The sequence below is a fragment of the Panicum virgatum genome, chromosome 9K (genome assembly GCF_016808335.1).
Source record: "Panicum virgatum strain AP13 chromosome 9K, P.virgatum_v5, whole genome shotgun sequence".
In the NCBI taxonomy this organism is placed as follows: Eukaryota; Viridiplantae; Streptophyta; class Magnoliopsida; order Poales; family Poaceae; genus Panicum; species Panicum virgatum.
This window is the reverse complement of record NC_053144.1, coordinates 27,259,174-27,282,691: the sequence shown is the minus strand read 5'-3', so window position 1 is coordinate 27,282,691 and position 23,518 is coordinate 27,259,174. Positions and strand designations below refer to the sequence as shown.

General features: G+C 47.4%; 1 pseudogene; it reads right to left on the bottom strand.

The window, feature by feature from the left end:
• Positions 1–819: 819 nt before the first annotated feature.
• Positions 820–22,338, bottom strand: LOC120647901 (annotated as a pseudogene).
• Between the last annotated feature and the right edge of the window lie 1,180 nt (positions 22,339–23,518).

Genomic DNA, 23,518 nt, shown 5'->3' with positions numbered 1-23,518 from the left:
CATTTGGAAACCCTCCCTAGACAAAAGTTTAGCTCATCTTACTCACTCGAACCATTTCAGTTAGTCCAATCCATCTCCAATAAGATTGGAGTTTTCACTTCTCTGTGTACGAATTGAGTTTTATTTTATGAAGTAAAAAAGGACATGATATCCTATGTATGAAATATATTTGATCGTGCAACTTTGTATTTGTAGTAGGGTTCATTTAGTATTAAATCCTCTAGCCTATGAAAATCAACATGAAAATTTCTTGATAGATTTTCTAATATAAGTTGCAATGTCGAATTAAAAATTCAACTAGCACTATGAGGAAGAAACAAAAAGAAACTCTTATTATGGATAGATTAAACCAATTGAAATAAATAATGCCACAGGGGTGGGTCGTTGCCTCGTTGGGCCATTTCTTAGGTCTGCATAACCAAAGGAATAGGGTGTCGTGGTTGTTCGTTTGGTCCTGCAAAACAAAAGAGCTGCCAAAAGAATTCCATGTTCAGACTCCAACGGGTTAGTCCTTCATTCTTCAGGAATTAAGACCGGCGTATTTCCTGTGAACTCATTATTTATTCACTTATAAGGTTTAAATTGTTGTCGTTTAATGTATTTAATTATGTAGGAATTATCCGTACTAGCAAACTCTGATGATAAATAATCCATGCTGGATGCTGTTAGCATATAAGACTTTACTATTACATATATCAAAATGAACTAATAATGGCGAAATTTAAATCCCTTTTATTCAAATATCTGTTTGACTACGAGCCAATTGTCTTTTACATGCACAAGATCTGCCACAAAAAGGTTTTCAAGCAATATGTCAAAGTGAAAGTAAAGGTAAACTGAAAAGAGAAAGATAGATGATAAGAAAATCAGTATTGCACACATCCTTAATTAATTTTACAACAACAACATACTTTACATTTCAAAAGGAAAAACACCAGACTTTAAAGATTTATCTCATAAGCTTTCTATGGGTGAAATCGACATAGTAGAAAAATGAGATTCTCCATGGAGCGAAGAAAACTAATGATCCGAACCACAACCACAGCCCAAATACAACTCCGGCAATTATCGAGTAGAAGACATAGATACCTTCAAATTCTTTACTGCGGTCCAATGTTTGTATACTCGAACCATTGAGACATGATATGCTCAATGGAAAGCCACAAAGCCCGAAGTTGTTGCTGTAAATTGAAGGGTCGGCTAGTGTTTGGAGTTGATTACCAGTTGGTATTTCACCTGAGAGCATATTGTTAGAGAGATTTAACGAACTAAGAGATACCAGTTCCGAGATGCCTGAAGGAATATGACCAGACAGTTCATTCCATGAGAGATCAAGTGATTCCAAAAGTTTTAAATCACCAATATTCGCTGGAATAGTTCCAGATAGATGATTTCTTGACAGGTTCAGAAACCGAAGGCCTTGAAGATTTGTTAATTCAGTTGGAATTTCGCCACTGATAGAATTGCCTGACAAATCGATACCAATCATCAGCGCAATTGCCTCCTGAAATTCATAAGTCTGCATCTTCCAGTTAACATCCACTCATAATAAAAATTAACTTCCAGATATAAAATTTGATGGTGCATTGTCGACCTCATGTTGAATTCAGTCTGTGGTTGGATCATGGAAGTTAAGTTGGTGAGACCACGTGGTATGTGACCTTCAAAATCGTTGCTAGCCAGGTCCAGCAGCTGGAGATGAGAGAGCTGTAGCAGCTGCAGAGGGATACTGCCATTGAACATATTCGACCGCAGTCGAAGAAATCTTAGCAAAGGTAACCTTGAACCTATCCATGATGGAATTGCGCCGGAAAAATTGTTACCAAGGTCCAGGACAGATAGCATCTTCAAGTACTGAATTATTGATGGGAAACCTCCTGTGAATCTATTATTTGCCAAATGCAATGACTCCAACGATAAATTAGAGTTTGCGGAAGCCAGTACATCCCCTGAAAGCGCATTGTTGGACAAATCCATGAACTTAAGATCCTGCAAGTCCCATATGCAGCTTGGGAGCTGACCAGAAAGTTGGTTGCTAGATAGGTCCAAGATATCCAACGAAGTTAACTGGCAGAATGATAGAGGGAAGCCTCCGGAGAATTTGTTACCGTACAATTCAATAGTAACCAATGTCTAACTAGCAAAGCTCGGGACAGTGCCGACGAAGTTGTTACTCGCCAAGGAAAGATAGTGAAGATCTTTGAGCAATGTCAGGGTAGGAGGCAGCTCACCTTCCAACTGGTTGCTGATGAGGTCAAGGCCTTGCAGTGCTGTCAGGCTGCCGATTTCAGCAGGGACCATTCCTGTGAGGTTGTTGAAGGACAAAACCAGGATCACAAGCTGAGTCAGGTTCCCCAAAGAAGGGGCGATCGGCCCGGTGAGGCAACTCTGTCCCAGGTGCAGCATCTGCAGGCCCGGCAAGCCGCTGATCTCCGCCGGGATCATGCCGGTGAGGTTGTTGCTCAAAAGTGATAGCCGCCGCAGTTTCTTGGCCTCTCCAATCTCCGTTGGGATGGTTCCCGTGAAGGAGTTGTAGTGCAGATAGAGCACGGTTAGGTCCGGCCAGTTAGGCGGAATCGTACCCGAGAGCCTGTTTCTCGACAAGTATAATTCCTTCATCTTGCTCATCCCTGCGAAGGACGGCGGCAGCCCGCCGGAGAGGTTGTTCCTGGAGAGGTCCAAGAAGCTTAGGCTCGCCATGCCTCCCATCTCCGGCGGCAGCGTGGATACTAGCCCCCCGGCCTGCAGGTCCAGCCGCTCCAGCGTCCGCAGCCCGCCGAGTGTGAGAACTGTCCAATTTGTGATCGATTTAGGTGAAAATTATTGATTAATTGATTAAGATGTTAACACATGACCATCTCTGGACACGCCACGTGTTAATCCACATCTTAGAGGTACTTAATCAACACAATTCACCTAAAATGATCGCAAATCCGGTAGTCCCAGTACGTGTTTGCCACATGTCTAGAATTAACCACACGTACCGTTATACAATCGCACACACAGTGCCGATGAACCACAAGAGCAGTTTTACATTATCAAAGTTCAATACAGGTTCGATATAGGAGACTTTAAATTAACTTCCATTACAAGCCTTGAGCTCACGAAAATCATATTAAACAGAAACTTAAATTTTATTGAATTTACATTCTCTCATGGAGTTCGATTACGATAAAAGCATACTAAGATAACGATGTTTTGCTTAAGAATACCATCACAGCCACAACAACCTACTCCTTCCCCGCACTTGGATCAGTGGGGTAGAAATAGCCGAACACCATTTCCGGCTCACCTGCAACTAGATTTAGAAAGCAACTTGAGTACACAGTTACTCGCAAGTCTTACGCGAATAAATAAATAAGGATTATGTAATGGCTCATATAAAAGCTTTAAGGTCAAATCATTATTGCATAAGCATAAGTTCTCTGGACTATCACCTAGCAAAATTAATTAATATTGCCTACCCCACACTTCGGCATCCTCCTATTGTCGGTCAAAACCCACCGGTGAGTAGCGAAAGGCAACACGAAGAGCCGGGAGGTCGCTGGGGAGCTGGCGGGCACTACTTCCTCGGACAACGGCCCGCAATCCGGCACACACCGAAGATTCCGGAGAATGTAAGGCGTGCCACCTGACCTATACCAGATCAGGAAGGTGCAAACGTGCTTGCAATGATTTGCCTGCATACACAAACACGTGGAAACGTAAGTCCAAGCCGTGGTCGGCTCCGCGAGACGACTCTTGCATCGGCTTTAAGGGGCCGATCGTGTCCCGGTGTCAGATTGGATCTGCATCTATCCAGATATTGATGAATAAAGCAAATAATTATGGAAAACTTGCTTCAATTAAATCTAGCTGATCTGATCCACGATGGTAAAATCCTCACTGCTAGATCGGAACATCCTATACGTAACTAGGCCTAGCGAACACAACAGATAACTTAACCATAACAAAAAACAGAGGCCTAAGAACTAGCAAGAGCCGATTCCCGGAACAATCCCTATCAAGGCTAAGATAAAGCATATATTACATCACCGGAACATCCAATCCGTTTGGAGGACCTAACCTAGCAGATATTGAGCTAATCCTTATAAAATAAGAACAAACTGTAACAGATTGGATCTACTAGATAGAAAAGAAGTAAGGTGTTGTCTCCGTGCAACTAATTCTATGCAACAAGAATTAACATAAGATTAAAACGTGACTGCACAGAAACAACATGATATTCGTAGATGGTGAGCGACAAAAGCATAATGAATCTACTAAAAGCCATGATACGAACATCAAGATAACTAGTACTACTCGCCATCAAAAACGCTTCAGTACGAGTAATACCAAGGTAAAAGCAAGAACAACACTGCCCTGTTCACAAGAAGCGATCAGGGCAGCATGGCGCTTACTTGGATGAAACCCTAGATTTAGGGGTGGCGGTGCGCCGAGAGTTGTTGTTTGCAAAACGTGACGACGTTCTCCTTTTTTTACGAATATCATGGGGTACATATTTATAGTCCGGAGACTTGGGAAACAATCTAAACTAATGTGTCCATATCGGACTCTATCTCTAACTCAATCTGAACTAAATCTAATGATACACGGCCCATAGGGCCCAAATGCTCACGCAGGAGCCGATTCGTAAGCCTTATTCAATCTCTTCATTAAGCCCAACTCACTCGCGGCTCATAAATTAACCCTGTTAATTTATGGCGATAACACATACCCCCTGTTTTTGGCAATGATAATTCCAAAACCACTATGTCGCTTCATCTTCCCGTTAATGCTCACTAAAACACACTGAAACCACCAAGGAAGACGTTGTCTCTGCAACTGGCTCCTCGTAGAATGTGAAACTGCCGATCCATCTCCCATTTTTTTTACTATTTAATCTCATCCCGAATAGGCTCTCTTCACGGCAAACTCATCTTTCTCCCAAAACCAAGTAGCACAGAAAACCCCCACCTTCAGCAGCCATGGCGATTTCTTCCTCCTCCGGCTCCAACTCCATCGGCCATTCTTCCTCCCCTCCTTCTTCTCCTTCCTCTTCAGACCTGTCTGCCTCCTCCCTCGACTCCATTCCAGAGAGTCGAGAACCGACGCCGGAATACAATCCGACGGAGGCACACGAGGCGCTCGCTCCTCTGCATTGGGATCGTCTCTGAAGACGACGAGCCCGAGACCGAAGGAGAAGACCTCCAGCTCATGTTCCAGGAGGAGCCGGAGAGTACCAGCGATGACGGCTTCTCCTGGGATGGAGCTGATTCCTCCTCGGAAGAGGAGATCGGCTCCCCCTCCAGCGACGACGAGCCGATGGGCGGAAAACCCTTCCGGTTCCTCGGGTCCTCCGAGGAGGACAGCGAGGAAGAGAGCGGCGGTGGCGGCGGCTGGAGCGACGACGCCGAGACCGACGGCGGTAGCAGCGCCTTCGACGGCGCCAGCGACGACGACGACGACGACAACAGCGATAGCGGAGATGCGCCGGCTCGAAGCCCCAAGCGCTGTAGGTACTAGGTACCTACGAGTAGTAAGTGTAGGTAGTAGTATAGGAGTAGTACTGTAAAGCCGAAGGAATTATCCTTTGTCAAATCGGCTTCTCGCTTGTAAAAATCCAATCTTTAATGAAGTCTTTTTCTTCATCTTTTTTGTTCGGATCTCACCCAAAAAGCCGATGGCATCGCATCAGGCTTTACTAATGCCCAAGAGCCGACGGAATTCAAAATTTGAAGCAATCCGCATAAGAACAGAACACCACCTCCACTCTGAATCCGACTCGTAATAGACACTCCAAGTCCGAGCGTAATTCGAGAACCCCGCTCCATAAATTCGAGCAAAAACTCGCAAAATCATCCAGAATTCGAATCAGAACCCGTAAACCAACCAAACCCTAAGTCAGCAGATCTGAACCATGGCGGATTCTGCAGCTCAGACAATGAATTCTGCAACCAGTGATGTAGGAATCTGCGGCCTGAAGGTAATATTCAGCCTACCCTTTTGACATTTTTCAGCTTGTTGAGCCTCCAACAAATTAAACTCTGAAATATGACACCACATGTAAATTTCTGAATCTTTGGACTTCAGGTGTCAGACATCCTTCTGCCGCATCCTTCCAATCCCAAATCCTTTTGTCTTGGCCCACGAACTTATGAAAATCCCACAGATTTAATCTCTTGTGAAGCAAATAGGATTCCTTTCGTAAGTCAAAACATTGATTTGAACCTCTGGGCCGACTGCTTTAGAGCCTGGCCTAACCCTCATGAGAGCTGGACTACATGGTATAGCAGAGTGACAAAAACTTATATGCCCTTGTGGCAGGAATTGAACATAGCCGATGCACTTAGCTTATCATTATCATCCCTTGACAAAGATGAGAATCTTTTGAAAACCATCGGCTATTTTTGGTCTGATGCCCTGAACTGTTCCCTCTTTGGCCACAGTCCCATGACCCCTACTCTGCTAGATGTCACCATGATCACTGGCCTAGACATTAGATCCCCTAATACAGCTGCCCACAAAATGGCAGAAGTTCCCTTTAAACTTTCATCTAAGGAAAACTGCACAAACTGGGGCACTTACATGAACCAGCACATGAAAACAAAAGGTCCAGTGACTGAAAATGAACACACAACATTTTTAAATCTTTGGTTAGAACATTTTCATCTTCTGGGTCCTTCCTTAGCTCCAACTAAGAATTACCTTCCTTTGGCCTACCACCTGGCCCATGGCAACCGCACCGGCCTAGGCAAACTTTTCCTTGGAGAAACATACAGATGTCTCCACCTGATGACCACCAATTTCTCAACCAAAGGAAACTCAGAACTAGAGGCCCTTGGTGGTTTATTCAATTATGGGCACAACTTTACTTTTAGCATCAGATCCCAAACTTTCAAAGCCTAACCAAGAACTCCTTTCCCGACGAAAACGGCAAGCTAATTAGATGCACTAGCTATGGCCAAGCCTTATTCAGCCTCCCTGGCAGCAGACTAAATTCAACAGATGTAGCAAACTGGTTCAGAATTTTCTACAGAGGTCTAGAGAATCCACTCTATTTTCCATTCACTGAATCTGAAGCTTTTGAGAACCCAACTGCCTTTAGACTGGATAGTTTTGCCGATGACGACAGCACTCGACATCTATATTCCCTGATGATTCGACCTGGTTTCCTCCCTATTGGCATGAGTACTTCCAATAGAATTATCAAACCAGGCTATGAAACCTATCAACCAGTCATAGCAGTTCGGCAATTTGGCTTAGGACAAGACCCTCCCCACTTCCATATTCACCACTTGGTGGAAAGTAGAGCCGATCTGCCTGATGGTCTCACCAGTTCAAGATGCTACAGCATGTTTGACAACCTCCACATTCCAATACCAGCCGATCTGTCCTTCACTCCCTCATCAATCGACTTCTACACATGGTGGGGAATGTGGAAAACTCATGTTTTCAGAAAAGCTCTAGGTCCTCGACTGCAGCAAATTGATCCTGAATATGTAATCCCCGAGGAAGAGGTATTGAATATGTGCACTTTATCCTGTCTGAGTCCTCTATCCCTTTACTTGACTAATCCTGCCCACCCTGCTTACATCAACAAGATGATCCAGAACCCGTGACTAGTAACGGGGAACCATTCCATTTTCTTCCAACTGTTCCTCATGTCCTCTTTTGCAAGGGATCACCATCAATGAAGAAAGTAATAATGGCTGCTCAGCCAGACTTACTCCAGTCGGCTTCTAAACGAAGACAAACCTCTGCAAGTGTTGCCCCCCGAGTCCCAACTAAGAAAAGAAAGATGATCACGAGGCGAGTCATCAAGAAATCAGCACAAGCTTCCCCGAGTCCATCAGAGTCTAACACCAACCAAGTAATTCATCTTTCCGAAACCTCTTCCTTATTGCATACATATGTGTTCTGGTTGACTGTAATTCTATTTCCAGGACGCAGCTGAAGACGACCTTAATACTCGTAGACCGGTACAACACGTAGTCATCGTTCATGAAGCTGACACTGGAGTAACTAAAACTTACAATGCTCTGACGGATGTGCATGACGAACAGGCTGACATAATCGAAGCCCCTGTTGTCACCTCCAAACCAACTGGATCGGCCACACCTGAACCGATCATCACTCCTTGTTCAGAATAGGTAACTTTATGAGCCGATTTAAATCAGTTGATCACTCCATTAATGCACTTCGCTCCCAACTAATCTTCATCATATCGGTAGGGCTTCAATATTTCAGACCTGCTCTCCTTCGACCCATCATCAATGGGTCTGAACGCACCGGATGTAGAAATGCAATCACCACAGCAGCCGATTATAATTACAAATCAGCTTCAGAATATCAAGCAACTGTTCTCTGCTCCAATTACTACTCTAGTTGGTGATTCCAGCGAAATAAAGAACATCTTCGAGCAAATAGAATCCCAACTCCCGGAGCCGCTGCAAATCAAGCTTTGGCCAGCCAGCAATCTTCCATTCTTCCGGGTAGAAGTGAATAGAGCACAACAAAGAATAGAAGCACGTCATTCTCAAGTCTCTCTGAAAGCTGACATTGCTCAAAAGTGCAAGGCCCTCAACCAGAAGAAGGCAACTCTAGATATCAAAGCTGACATGTCTGCCAACATGAACTCGACCTCCTAAAGAAAGAGTTGGCAGAGCTCGAAGAAAAGGTCCGCACCACCAAGAAACTCATCCAGGCCGAGGAAGCTTCTATTGCAAACTCCAAGCAAGAAACCCAAGAAATGACCGAGCAGATACAAGCAGAGTTTGCAGAGATAAGCACCTTGAGTCGGCAGATAGTAACAGGCGATAACAAAGATGACGAAGCAATCATAGCACGAGCAGACGCCGTTCGCACAGAAGCCATCCATGCCATAGAAGAATTCATGAACCAATAGATAGGCTCAAGAAACTTTTAGTATTGCCTGTTAACCTGAAACTTGTAACTGTTTAAAACATCTTAAGTCGATGGTCACACATCGGCTGTCTCGCTTCTCATATATTATCTCTCCTTTTTTTTTACTGGCCAACTCAACGTGTTGGCCTCTCGTGATTATTTTTTTACTGGCCAACTCAACGTGTTGGCCTCTCATGATTTTTTTTGTTTACTGGCCAACTCAACGTGTTGGCCTCTCATGATTTTTTTTACTGGCCAACTCAACGTGTTGGCCTCTCATGATTTTTTTACTGGCCAACTCAATGTGTTGGCCTATTACAATGCAGCCAGATGGATCTCATCGGCTCTTGTTAGTCGCCTTCCCACATGCTCGGAAAATATTTCTTGAGGTGTTGGCCATTAACCGCCACAGGAAACTTGACACCATTCAACTCTTCAAGCATGTAGGCATTTCCAGGCAAAACTTGATCAACCTTGTACGGCCCGTGCCAAGTTGGAGACCACTTGCCATATTTTCTATCTTTGGTTCCCAATGGTAACACTGCCTCCCAAACTAAGTCTCCAACCTGGAATTCTTTCGGCCTGACCTTTTTGTTATATGCACGAGCAACTTTAGCCTTATTTTCCTTAATCTTCTCTAACGACCAAAGTCTTAGCTCTGTAAGATCCTCCACATTATCGCTCATCAAGGCTGCATACTATTCAGCCGATAGATCATTCTGAAACTCAACACATCTCGATCTGGCCGTAATCTCCCATGGTAACACAGCATCTTGGCCATAGACCAAATGGTATGGTGACGTCTTGATGGATCCGTGACATGAAATACGATATGCCCACAAAGCCTCTGACAACACCTCATGCCAGCGCCTAGGATATTCATCGATCTTTCTTTTGATCAGCTTGATCAGGCTCTGGTTGGATGCTTCAGCTTGTCCATTAGCCTGGGCATAATATGGGGATGATCTGATCAGCTTGAACCCCGTGTCATCGGCAAACTTTCTAAATTCCTCCGATATAAAGACTGATCCTCCATCGGTCGTGATGGTCTGAGGGATCCCAAACCTATGAATAATGTGCTCTTTGACGAAACTGATCACATCTTTTGATGCCACCGACCTCATGGGTACCGCCTCTACCCATTTTGTGAAATAATCTGTAACAGCTAACACTCATTGGTGACCTTTACTAGACGACGGGTTAATCTGGCCGATCATATCCATGGCCCAACCCCTGAACGGCCACGGCTTAATAATAGGATTCATTACTGATGCCGGCACTATCTGAATCTTGCCGAATCTCTGACATGCCTGACATCCCTTATAATATTTGAAGCAATCTTCAAGCATGGTAGGCCAGTAATATCCCGATCGCTTAATCAACCATTTCATCTTATGAACCGATTGATGAGTGCCGCAGGCTCCTTCATGAATCTCATACAAGAGCCGATTCGACTCTGCAGGTCCCAGACATTTAAGCAGTAGCCCTTCCAAAGTCATGTAGAACATGTCGTCCCCAATCAGAACATACTTCATGGCTTTGAGTCTTATCCTTCTGGGTGCCCCCCAAGCCGAATCCTTCAAATAATTGAAGATATCGGCTCTCCAGTCTCCAGGTTCTAGAAACTGAACCTCCACATCGACTCCATCGGCTGTTTCCTTGTAACCGAAAGCCATCTGTGCCAAATCATTGGCTTCATTGTTCAGAGTTCTGCGTATCCAGTGGAAATTAATGTACCTGAATTGTGACATCAACTCACGACATTGCATCCATATTGGGAAAAGAGCCTCGCTCTCACATTTTATATTCTTCCGTGAGCTGAGAAATCACCAGTTTCGAATCCCCAAATACTTCCACTGCCTCTGCACCAGCTTCTTGGAGTAATTTCATCCCTCTGCATACGGCTTCATATTCTACTAAATTATTGGTGCATGGAGCAGTCATCCTGATGGAAAAAGAGTAAGTCACCCCTCGAGGTGACACCAACAGAATTCCCACGCCGCATCCATCATCGCATGCCGATCCGTCAAAAAACATGGCCCAGGCACGTATAAACAGTGCAGCTATATCGGTGCTGACCCTGTCTGCCACGAGATCCGCCAGTGCCTGTCTTTTGACTGCCTTCGCAGGCAGATATCGGATATCGAACTCCGATAATGCAAACATCCACTTTCCAAGCCGGCCTTTCAGAACTGGAGCCGACAACATATAATTTATGACATCCGATTTGCAGATGACAATCATTTCCGCCGAAAGCAAAATATGACGAAGCTTTGTGCACGTAAAGAATGTTAACAGAGGCAAAGCTTCTCGATCTCAAGGTACCTAGTCTTGGCGTCTAACATGCGCCTGATGAGGTAGAAAACCACCCTCTCCTGGCCGTCGTGCTTCTGAACCAATACTGAAGCAATGGAAGTGTCACCCACGGACAGGTACACGTAGAAAGGCCTATCTTGCTGGGGTGGAACCAACACTGGTGGCTTCGATAGATATTCCTTGATTTCATCAAAAGCCTTCTGTTGTTCTGCCCCCTAGCGAAACTCAGCATCAGACTTGATTTTCACCAAACCCATGAACGGCTCGATGCGCCCAGACAGATTGGAGATAAATTATCTGACAAAGTTGATTTTGCCGATGAGCTTTAGTAACTCCTTCTTCGTAGTAGGCGGTCTCATTGTCCCTACTGCCTCCTGACTCTTCAAGCCGATCTTGATTCCCCGCTCGTGCACCAGGAATCCTAAGAACTGACCGGCCGATACACCAAAGGCGCACTTCTTTGGGTTCATTCTGAGCCCAAACCTTCGAGTCCGCTCCAAGACCTGACGCAAATCTTCCAGATGTCCCCCAGCCGATGTGGACTTGACCATGACATCATCTATGCAGAGCTATACCAACTTGCCGATGAGATCATGAAAAATGTAATTCATGGCACGTTGATACGTTGCACCGGCATTTTTCAATCCAAAAGTCATGACCAAGTACTCGAACAACCCGACCGCACCTGGTACTCTGAACGCGGTCTTGTGTACATCCTCTGGGGCCATAAAAATCTGGTTGTACCCGGCATTACCATCCATAAAACTCATCATCTTATGACCAGCTGCTGCGTTGATCAATATTTCTGCAACAGGCATCGGATACTCATCTTTTGGCGTTGCTCTATTAAGGTCTCTGAAATCCACGCAGACTTGCCATCGGCCATCTTTCTTTTGTACATGGACCACGCTGGAGATCCACTCCGCATACCGACATGGCCTGATGAATCCTGCATCCAGCATCTTTTGTACCTCTTTCTTAACCTCCTCTAGGACTTCGGCCTTCATCTGACGTGCTGGTTGCTGAAACGGCCGAAACCCCTTCTTAAGCGGGAGCCTATGCTCGACAATGTCTCTATCCAGGCCGGGCATCTCAGTATAATCCCAAGCAAAACAGTCCCGGTACTCCTTCAACAGTGCTATCATTTGCTCACGCAAGTTCGGGTCTAACTTTTTGCTGATAAATGTCAGTCGCGGCTTATCCCCGGGACCGATATCGACTTCCTCCAAATCGTCAGCAGACGTAAACACATACCCTAACTTGCCACCGTCTGAAAGATCGACATCGACAGCAAACACAGGGAGATAACAAGAAAAATTTCCCGGCCAACCGCACGGGCTGGCCGTTCCCATATTTCCGTTATTATTCAAAACTGAATGCTCAGCAAAGGCCATTGTTTGTACATAATGTAACAATTGTAACCCCAAGTATATATTACTCATTTTTTGGGGCCGGTCGCTGGGACCGGCCTCTCTAACCTTGCTGGATTCTATAGCTTGCTAGGATGTGTCTACTCTGTGAGGCCAGTGGATAAGACCAGCCTCAGCCCATTTTTTGTCGCTTCAATCCATCACAGTCTTCCAGCGCGATCCCTGAGATCGGCTCTTGCCCTTCCGCATCCCAGGCATTCATGTTTGCAAGCAAAACCTCGCTGGAATCATCTGCACGGACCACCTCTACTTCATCGCCATCCCACTAGACCAAACACTGGTGCATCGTGGTAGGAACACAACAATTTGCGTGAATCCAATCCCTCCCAAGCAGCACTGTGTACGTACTCTCACTGTTGACGATGAAGAACGATGTTGGAACGGTCTTGCGGCCAACTGTCAACTCCACATTGAGGACACCCTGTGCCTCCGACGGCTGACCATTGAAATCATTGAGCATCACATTGGTCTTGATAAGATCAGCAGTAGAACGACCCAACCGGCACAGCACTGAGTACGGCATCAGGTTGACTGCGGCGCCAGTGTCGACCAATATCCTGTTCATAGGTTTGCCATCGATGAGGCCCTTGAGATACAATCCCTTCAGGTGCTTGTAGCTTTTCTCCTTGGGCTTCTCGAAGATGATCGGCAGTGGGCCGAGATCCAGCTACGCAATGGCCAATTCCTCCGGTTGGGGCGCCCGAAACTCCGATGGGAGCACGAACACCATGTTCACATCAGCCGATGGCTTATCATCGGATCTTGGCTACTTGGGGTGCCACTCCCTCCTTGGAGGGCGCTTTTCCACCCTTTGCGGGCGCCTGACTTGCTCTGCGAGATCTGGACGTGCTTTCCTCAGCATGTCAAGGTACTTTGCTTCCGCCTCTTCGAGATTGCGTAGGCGCTGCACTCTGCGCTTCTGTGATCGACTGAGCCCGTCAGGACACCATCGTGGACGATGATACTTATCTTCTTCTTCTGGCTCGAGATCATCCCTGGATGGCCGCCTCACACGGTCATCGTGACGTGTTCTGGGCCTTAAGCGCTGGAACACCGATGTCTCGCCTTGCTGGCATCCCCGAGGCCTGCACTCCAAGCAATCATCTATAGTAGGCAATCGGCTCATGCCGAAATTCCAACAGTACCTGAAGAACGGGCAATGCCAGTGATCTCGTATAGCCTGGCGTCTCCCCAGTGTCCTCCCTGTGCGGTGCTCATACTCATCCTCTTCCGATTCGTATTGGCGGCGCAACTTGTACTGATACTGGTATTTTTCCAGAAGCCGATTAGAAGCTGGGAACTGATTGCAGATGTGACGCACTTGCTCTTCAGTCACATGTTGCTGCTCCAGCTCGTGTTCATCTTGGGGCCCTTTGCCAGAAACGGCCTCTTTCCTCTGCTCGACACGGCGGCGGATGGGTCCTGCCATGTTGATCTGAAACGCCAAATTCTGGCCCTCAGGTCCAAGATCCGACAGCTCTACCATGTTAGCTTGTGGGAATGGTTGACTGTCCACTTTCATCGTGTGTTGAGCCAGAATTAATCGGCCCTGCTCGATAGCCGATTGGATCTGCCGACGCAGCTCGTTGCAGTCATTTGTGGCATGGGTGAATGAGTGGTGCCACTTGCAGTACAGCCTCCCCTGCAGCTCTTGCGCCGTCGGCAGCTTGTGATTCTCCGAGAGCTTCAACTACTTCTCCTTGAGTAGTAGATCGAATATCTGCTCTGCCTTGGCCACATCAAAGTCGAAGCCCTTCACAAGCCCCTTCTGTTTGACCCACTTGCATGGGATGGGGTTTGCCACCCGGGTCCACTCTGCCACAGCTACTTCTTGTTCCTCGCCAGAATCATCGGAATCGCCAGCTTGGGCCATATTGACATGGAGTTTGAACTTTTCCTAGTATAGATCAGGGTGGTAGTGTTCATACGCCGTAAGCTTCTGCACCATGTGTGTCAGCGGGGAAAATTCCAACTGAAAAGCCAGATCCTTGATCGGCTTAGCGAGTCCTAGAACTGCCAGATCAACCGCTTCCTTTTCTGTTATGCGCGACATGTAGCATCGGTTCTTGTCCTCTCGGAAGCGCTGTACGTACTCTGAGACACTTTCCCCTCGCTTCTGCCTGACTTGGGCGAGTTCGGCAATCCCGGCTTCAGCAGCCTCTGAATGATACTGGGTGTGGAACTGATCTTCCAGTTGCCTCCAAGTCCGGATCGAATCTGGGGGCAGTGATGTATACCATTCAAAAGCTGAGCCTGTGAGAGACTGGGAGAAGAAACGGACCCTCAGAGGATCCGATACTGAGATCATCCCAAGCTGCGTCAGGTATCGGCTCACATGTTCAATGGAGCTGGCTCCTTCTGCTCCGCTGAATTTGGTGAACTCCGGAAGCCGATACTTGGGTGGCAACGGGATCAAATTGTAGTCACTTGGATACAACTTGGAATAGCCGATTGCCTTTCTCTTGGGCAGGATGCCAAACTGGTCCCTTAGTATTGCAATGACCTGCTCCACACTAAGAACTCTTGGGGCCGAGGGTTCAGCACTCGGCCCGGTAGCGTACTTTGCCAGCCATGCCTGTTTCTGTGCGTCTGCTCCTGAGGCTCCTGTACCCACCAGCTGCCCCGTGCGTGTTGGGTTGATATTGTCAGGTATGTTCTGTAGCCAGGCTCCTGTAGCCATGCGGGATCTCCTTAGGTGGCTCGTTCTGGAACTGGCCTTCTCCAGGGTCACCGCCGATCTTGTAGACGATGTAGATCGGTGAGCTTTGCTGTCCTGCTACTGCGAGTGAATATGGCAATGGCGACCTAGACTGGAGCGAGGCTTCCCCCCTGTGACTCCCTAAGATTGGTCCTGACGGGGAGTACTGGTTCTTGATGACCTCCTGGACGACGCGATGTGCCATATGCTCGAGCTCATTCACCAGGCTTTCTGAGTGCCGATGGAGCGTGTGAGCCACCATGTAGTTAATCTTCTGGCGTAGGGCTCTGGTGCGCTCCTCTAATGGCGCAGACAGATCAACATTGTCAAGAGCGCCCTCTGGTTAGAACCCCTTCCACCTGATGCCATGGTTGCGGGTCCTCTCGATGGAGCCGATGAGATCGGCTTCGAACTGAGCTTTGACCTCATCATATTTTTGCTGGTGTTCTGGAGTCAGCTCTTCATATGTGACAGGTTTGGTGACTGGCGGAATAGGAGCTTGGTCTTGAGGTCCAGTCATCTCTACGGTGGGCGTTGTTGCTGATGAATGTCCCACCGGGCGTGCCAGAATGTGTTGTCGGTCAAAACGCACCGGCGAGTAGCGACAAACAACACGAAGAGCCAGGAGGTCGTCAGGGCGCTGGCAGGCACTGCTTCCTCGGACAACGGCCCGCAATCCGGCACACGCCGAAGATTCCGGAGAATGTAAGGCGTGCCACTTGACCTATACCCGATCAGAAAGGTGCGAACGTGCTTGCAACGATTTGCCTGCATACACAAACACATGGAAACGTAAGTCCGAGCCGTGGTCGGCTCCGCGGGACGACTCTTGCATCGACTTTAAGGAGCCGATCGTGTCCCGGTGTCAGATTGGATCTGCATCTATCCAGATATTGATGAATAAAGCAAATAATTATGGAAAACTTGCTTCAATTAAATCTAGCTGATCTGATCCACGACGGTAAAAGCCTCACTGCTAGATCGGAACATCCTACACGTAACTAGGCCTAACGAACACAACAGATAACTAAATCATAACAAAAAACAGAGGCCTAAGAACTAGCAAGAGCCGATTCCCGGAACAATCCCTATCAAGGCTAAGATAAAGCATCTATTACATCACCGGAACATCCAATCCGTTTGCAGGGCCTAACCTAGCAGATATTGAGCTAATCCTTATAAAATAAGAACAAACCGTAACAAATTGGATCTACTAGATAGAAAAAAAGCAAGGTATTGTCTCCGTGCAACTAATTCTATGCAACAAGAATTAGCATAAGATTAAAACATGACTGCACAGAAACAACATGATATTCGTAGATGGTGAGCGACAAAAGCATAATGAATCTACTAAAAGCCATGCTACGAACATCAAGATAACTAGTACTACTCGCCATCAAAAACGTTTCAGTACGAGTAATACCAAGGTAAAAGCAAGAACAACACTGCCCTGATCGTAAGAAGCGATCAGGGCAGCATGGCGCTTACTTGGATGAAACCCTAGAATTAGGGGTGGCGGTGCGCCGAGAGTTGTTGTTTGCAAAACGTGATGACGTTCTCCTTTTTTACGAATATCATAGGGTACATATTTATAGTCCGGGGACTTGGGAAACAATCTAAACTAATGTGTCCATATCGGACTCTATCTCTAACTCAATTTGAACTAAATCTAATGATACACGGCCCATAGGGCCCAAATGCTCACGCAGGAGCCGATTCGTAAGCCTTCTTCAATCTCTTCATTAAGCCCAACTCACTCGCGGCCCATAAATTAACCCTGTTAATTTATGGCGATAACACCTCCGAAACTTCTTCAGCAGTGGTATAGTTAAGATGGCCACGCTTAGGAGCTTGTTATGGCTTGACTTCCTGACATGGTGCTTGAGGTGGATTATTGGGACTAGGTGCATTGAAGGCACCACCACGCCTCGGAGAGGGGCAATTCTTGGAGATGTGACCTATGCCACCACAATTATAGTACGGACCCTTTGCGACAACACCTGGGTTGATCCAATAGACATTGGCCGGCCTAAGAGCTTGTCCTTGAGGAGGTTGAGGGTGGCGCACAATCCACATAGGACGTGGAGGTGGGGCTCCTGGCCCCCGAGGTGGAGGAGGAGGTGGAGGCCCCATACTTGAATGTGAGGAGCTACCGCTTGCCGAAGTAGGAGCAGGACGCTTGTTCTTTGCCTCAAGATTCTTCATCTTGTGCTCAGCTCTGATGGCGATATTCACCAAGTCATTGAAGTCTTCAAATTTGGTAGTAGAGAACTTGTTTTGTAACTCTTCGGAGAGCCCATCATGTAAACGTTCTTACTTCTTGGCATCGGTGGCCACTTCTTCAGGTGCATATTGGAAGAGAGTGTTGAAGGCATTGACATAGGCCATCACGTCACGATTTGCTTGAGTGAGATTCAAAAATTCCTTCTTCTTGATGTCCATGATACCCTTGGGAATATGGAAGGAGCGAAAAGTTGTGCGGAACTCCTCCCATGTGAAGCGGTGGTTAGCAGGGTGAGAGGCCTTGAAGTTCCGCCACCAAGCCCCAGGAGCGTCATGAAGTTGGTGAGCGGCAAAGAGAACCTTCTCATGTGGCTCACACTCAATAAGACCAAGCTTTTCTTCAATCACATTGAACCAGAAATCTGCATCAAGAGGATTCTTGGAGCCACGAAAGATGGGAGGGTTGGTTCGGAAGAATTCCCCGAACCGATTCACTTGAGGCTCAGCTCCTGGACCATGATTGCCGGCATTGCCCATCTAATTGACTATGTGCGCCATAAGTTCAGTTTGTCGAACCAGGACGTCCGCGAGGGTTGGATGAATGGGAGGTTCAGGAAGGGGAACCTTGTTGTTGCGGTTGTTATTGCCACCCGAACTATTAACACCATCCCTCTCAGTTCCCGAACACAACACCATTCTGTTAATAAACAAAACGATTAGCGGTCAGAAATGAAAGATAGAGAAGGATACTCAAAGGAAGGGTGGAAAGAAAATGTGTAGATAAAAATCTAACACACGATCAACATAGGAGTAGCCATTCTAAAAGGAAAAACAGATTTGGCCCACTAAGATTAACCAGAACCAACTAGGCAAGATTTTGACAGCATCACACTAGATTGATTTAGCACAGATTTAGAGACCAGAAAAGAGTATGCATGCATGCGAGATATGAATGCAACATGATGTCTCTTCACATCGTGAGCACGCCTTAACGTTCTAGCACTCACTCACGACCCGATACAACCACATTGCCTAGCAGCGTTACAACCCTCCTACTAGCACTTAGGACAATGGGTGATTCCCACCCTCTCAACTCCGGTAGATGTCTCAAAATGTTTTCAGAGGGTGAAAGGGTTTTCCTACGCTCCCACTACTCATAAAGGCAAGAGGAGTTAAGCATATGTTAATTAAAAAAGTGAAGCATTAAAGAAGAATTAGCTCTAAGACAAAGAAAGAAAGGTAGTATTTTTCTTTAACTTCAAATTTTTAACAAAAATAAATCTTAGTGCAAGTGATCAAATTTTTATTTTTATTTTTCTCTCAACCCACTAAACAAATTTTAGGTTCACTTTATGGAACCTCGGCTCTGATACCCGTTGTGAGAACCGCCCAATTTGCACTCGGTTTAGGTGAAAATTATTGATTAATCCATTAAGATGAGAGTTAACACGTGTCTGTCTCTCGACACGCCACGTGTTAATCCACATCTTAGGAGTACTTAATCAATACAATTCACCTAAAATGATTGCAAATCCGGTAGTCCCGTTACGTGTTTGTCACATGTCCAGAATTAAGCACACATACCGTTATACAATCGCACACACAGTGCCGATGAACCATAAGAGTAGTTTTACATTACCAAAGTTCAATACAGATTCGATATAGGAGGGTTCAAACTAACTTCCATTACAAGCCTTGGGTTCACGAAATCCATATTAAATAGAAATTTAGATTTTATTGAATTTACATACTCTCACGGAGTTCGACTACGATAAAAGCATACTAAGATAATGATGTCTTGCTCAAGGACACCATCACAACCACAACGACCTACTCCTCCCCCACACTTGGATCAGCGGGGTAGAAGTGGCCGAACACCACTTTTGGCTCACCTGCAACTAGGTTTAGAAAGCAACATGAGTACATAGGTACTCGCAAGTCTTACGCGAATAAAGAAACAAGGATCATGCAATGGCTCGTATAAAAGCTTTAAGGTTAAGTCATTATTGCATAAGCATGAGTTCTCTGGACTATCACCTAGCAAAATTAATTAATGTTGTCCACCCCTCACTAATTTTTACTTGGTTAAGAGTATAGCATAAAATATAAATAATTGTAGATGTAATATGAACCAAAGCCAACAATACCGAAATTCTCTACGAGGAATTCGACGAACCAAGAGCTTGCTCATAACCGAGAGCGTAGCAATTCGAATCAATTAAAACCTTGCAAGGGTGTACTACTTTACCCACACGACACAAGGACCATGCAGCTCACCCAACCGGCCAAGTTGGGTAAGGAGATACTCGTGTCAGCCGTTCCCAACGCGGCTCAATCGTTGAGGGTATGCCCAGCTTGCGCGGAGAATAACCTAGGTCCACTGGGGACACCCCTAAGCCTCTCTACATAGCCCCTTGGCCACTCATCTGGGACCGGACCTCAACGATCGAGTCAAAGAATGTAGTTGGCTCATCCGTACCATTATTTGGATATGTGGTAGCACGGAAAGGTGCTAAGAGTCGATGGCATCCACGGATGGTCCTTAAACGATCCAAGCGGACTATGCCCATGTGACTTCATTCTCTAGGCCCTACCATTCCGCTCGAATCTCGGTACTACTACTCCAATAGAACTCCAACTACTCAAGTGCGGTCAAGGATAACCAGTAGGGGTGATGTTCCAAACTAACCTCTCTAGCGAGCAAAAGGAGTACTCTAAGTAGAGCTAAGCATCTAATCAGATTAAGTAATTAACTGACTAATAAGTGACAAGAACATGAGTAACAATTCAAGGAAAGACAATGCATGAAATTAGGTACAAGAATACAATACATACATAATATGTATAACCCAACATTATCTGGTGAGATAACTAACTAACTCGATTAAATAGGAGCAAGGAATCATGCTTAACTGCTTGCCTTGGTTAGCTTCAGGCTCGACCACGAACTAGACTCCGGGTTCAGGCTCAACGGACTCGGTGGGCTCCACGGGTTCGGCCTCCGACGGTTTGATCACTATAATGCATGAATGTGATGCATGCATTAGCGAGATGCCACGAATTATGCAAGAGTGATATGACATGAAGATTGAATGACACAACATGCAAGATTCATGAAAGAAGTTGCACCTCTGGAAAGAACATCTCACAAGGAGTCTAGCAAAACTTGATTTGGCATTTTAGAGCAGTAAAGAAATAACTAAGCAATTAACTCAATTGCAACACTAACTCAAAGAAAAATCTACAGCAAGATAACATGCAAAATAACATTTTTCCTAAGTAGATCTGAGCAGTACGAACCCAGCAAAACAAGTTTCATATTTTTCGGAGGTCTGTACGATTTTCTACGAATTTTATGAGTTTGAAGATATATAAAACATCAAAAAACCCTAGCAAAATGCTAGATCCACCCACAGCCGGCCAGCCCAGAGCCGACAGGTGGGCCCCATGGGCAGGCGCCCCACTCAGGCCGGATCAAGGCAAGACCGGGCCTGGACCGCGGCGTGGGCGCGGCCACAGCGCGCGCGTCGCACGCAGCGGCGGCGGCAGGCGCAAGCGGCGCGACGAGGCGGGGCCAGAGAGGGGCCGGGGACGCGAGCACGACGTGTCCCAGGGGGCGGAGAGGCTCACCCCAAAGGTGGACGGCGAGGAGAGGCGACGAGGGGGTGGCGCGATGGCGACGGGTGGCGGCGGGCGGAGGTGCTCGCCGGCGGCCCTGCACGGCGAGGGGGAAGGCCGGATTAGGAGTGGAATGGTCGAGGAGAAGGGGGAGATGCTCCCCACGCGAGGAATCGAGCCACGACTCACCGGAGATAACGAATCGGTGGTGATGGCGGCGGAGCTTTTGGCGGGCTCCAATGGCGGGCAGCCGGTGCGGGGTCGATTTCGGCTGGGAGACGCGAGGGAGAGCTCGAGGAGGCTTGGAGTAGGTAGAGGGCGAGGTGAGGAGGCCGTGGGCGCGCGGAATCGAAGAACGGCGGCTGGAGTTGTCCGGGGCGCCGGCGGGGGCAGCTCTGCTCGTCTCAAGGTCGAGGAGGGAGAAGAGAAGGGGAACGCGGCAGAGGGGATAAGGTCGACGGCGAGGTCACGGATAAGGGCATGCACAACGCGCGGAACGAGGATGGCCGACGGCGAGGCCGACACACGGCATGCCGCGATGCGTGCGCCGGCACTCCGCGCGCTCAATGTTTTGGGGTCGTGACACCGAGAGACGCCGGGATGGCACCGTCGAGCGAGTTGTTGCACAGCACGAGAACCCACAGCGCAGGCAGCACCACGAGCGCCGCCCCCGGGATGCCGCCGGTGAGCGCGTTGCCCGAGCGAGACGAGCGACGCCAGCGCGGAGACGCTGGCCGGGATGGCGTCCGCGAGGCGGTTGCCGCTGAGGTTGAGGCCCGCGAGCCCCGGGAACGCGGCGAGGTCGAGGGCCGCGAGCGTGCCGGCGATGCCCGCGCCGGGGAGCACGATCTCGGCGACACGGCCGCCGGCGCTGCACGCGACGCCGGCCCACGATGGGCACGCGGCGGTCGCGGGCGACCATGAGGAGAGCGGGGTGCGGGTCGGGCCGAGCGGCGGCAGAGTGGACTTCCACCGCAGCAGCGCGCGGGCTTCGGCGGCGGCGGCTGCCGGCGGTGGAGAAGCGGTGACCGCGGTGGTGGATGCCGCGTGCGTCAGTAACCGGAACGTGTTGCGCGTAGAGGAGGGCGGCGTCTGTGTGGGCGCGTGTTCTCGTGGCGCTTGCCATGGCGATGGCATCCTCTGCCGGTCGGAGCAGAGGTCTGTCATAGTTTGACGTGCTCCTTCTTCCTAGTCCACCGGTTAGTCTCGGTTGCTGGATACACGCCCTCGCTCAAAAATCTTCAAGGTAGAGAACTGGACGATAGCTAGGTCTGCGGTTGTGCAGAGTGCAGACCACCCGCTTGGAAAAAGTCTCGGTCAAAAAACTTTTTTAAGGTAATTTAATTAAGTTGGTTAACCAAATTTCATCATGTAAAAACTTATCTACATTCTTGCGAAAGAAATCAGGTGCTCGTAGCTTAAGACGAACATGGGATGAATTAGACACACAAGTTGCAATATAAAATATGAAAAATATAAAAAGATAAAAGTAAGTGAACTCTTACACAAGGATGTATCTTATAGTATTGGTACCCTAGTCCATGTTATTGAAGCAGTTAATCAAGAGTATCGCTTCTTGGCCAAAGTCTTTTGGAGACATCTTGACTTGCCAAGAAGGTTAGGCCACCAAGGCTCACGTCAAGTTTCCGATCACCTTGATCTCACTTTCTACTAAGGAGATTCTCCGAGAAAGAGGGGTCTTCACGTCCCCCGCACAAAACCGTCAACAACGCTCCACACCAAACTCGAGGGCTGAAGACGTAGCCGGAGAGGCACCAGACTCCAAAGCGGCCAGCACACCGAGATATAAGTTTGAGTAACTCTCAAACACAACACACAAGGTATAACACCTTGCTCTCACTCGAACTCCAACTAGTCTAGGATTTTTACTTATAAAACTTTGCGCTAAATCTAAGTATATGATCAACGACCTCTTGGAATGTGAGCGCGTAGAGGAGGAGGTGCGCGTTCTCGTGGCGCTTGCCATGGCGATGGCATCCTCTGCACGTCGGAGCAGAGGACGTGTCATCGTTTGGTGTGCTCCTTCTTAGTCTCGGTTGTGCAGACCACCCGCTTGGAACCAAGGCCAACCGGTCAACCGGATTTGTTTCCCACAAATAATTTAAAGGGTCCTAGGCCTACATTTGCATGCGGAGTTAAAATGGTGCACGTCGTTGTACGTGGAACTAAAATTCTACGGTGACGTGATCCTCTCCGCAAATGTTAAAAGTCACACGTGTAACTGACAATTAAATTATCATAAAAGATTCAATAACTATTTTTTATTTTGAAATAATTTTTTTGTTGCTGGAATAATTGCATTGTTCGAGCAACAAAAAAAATTATT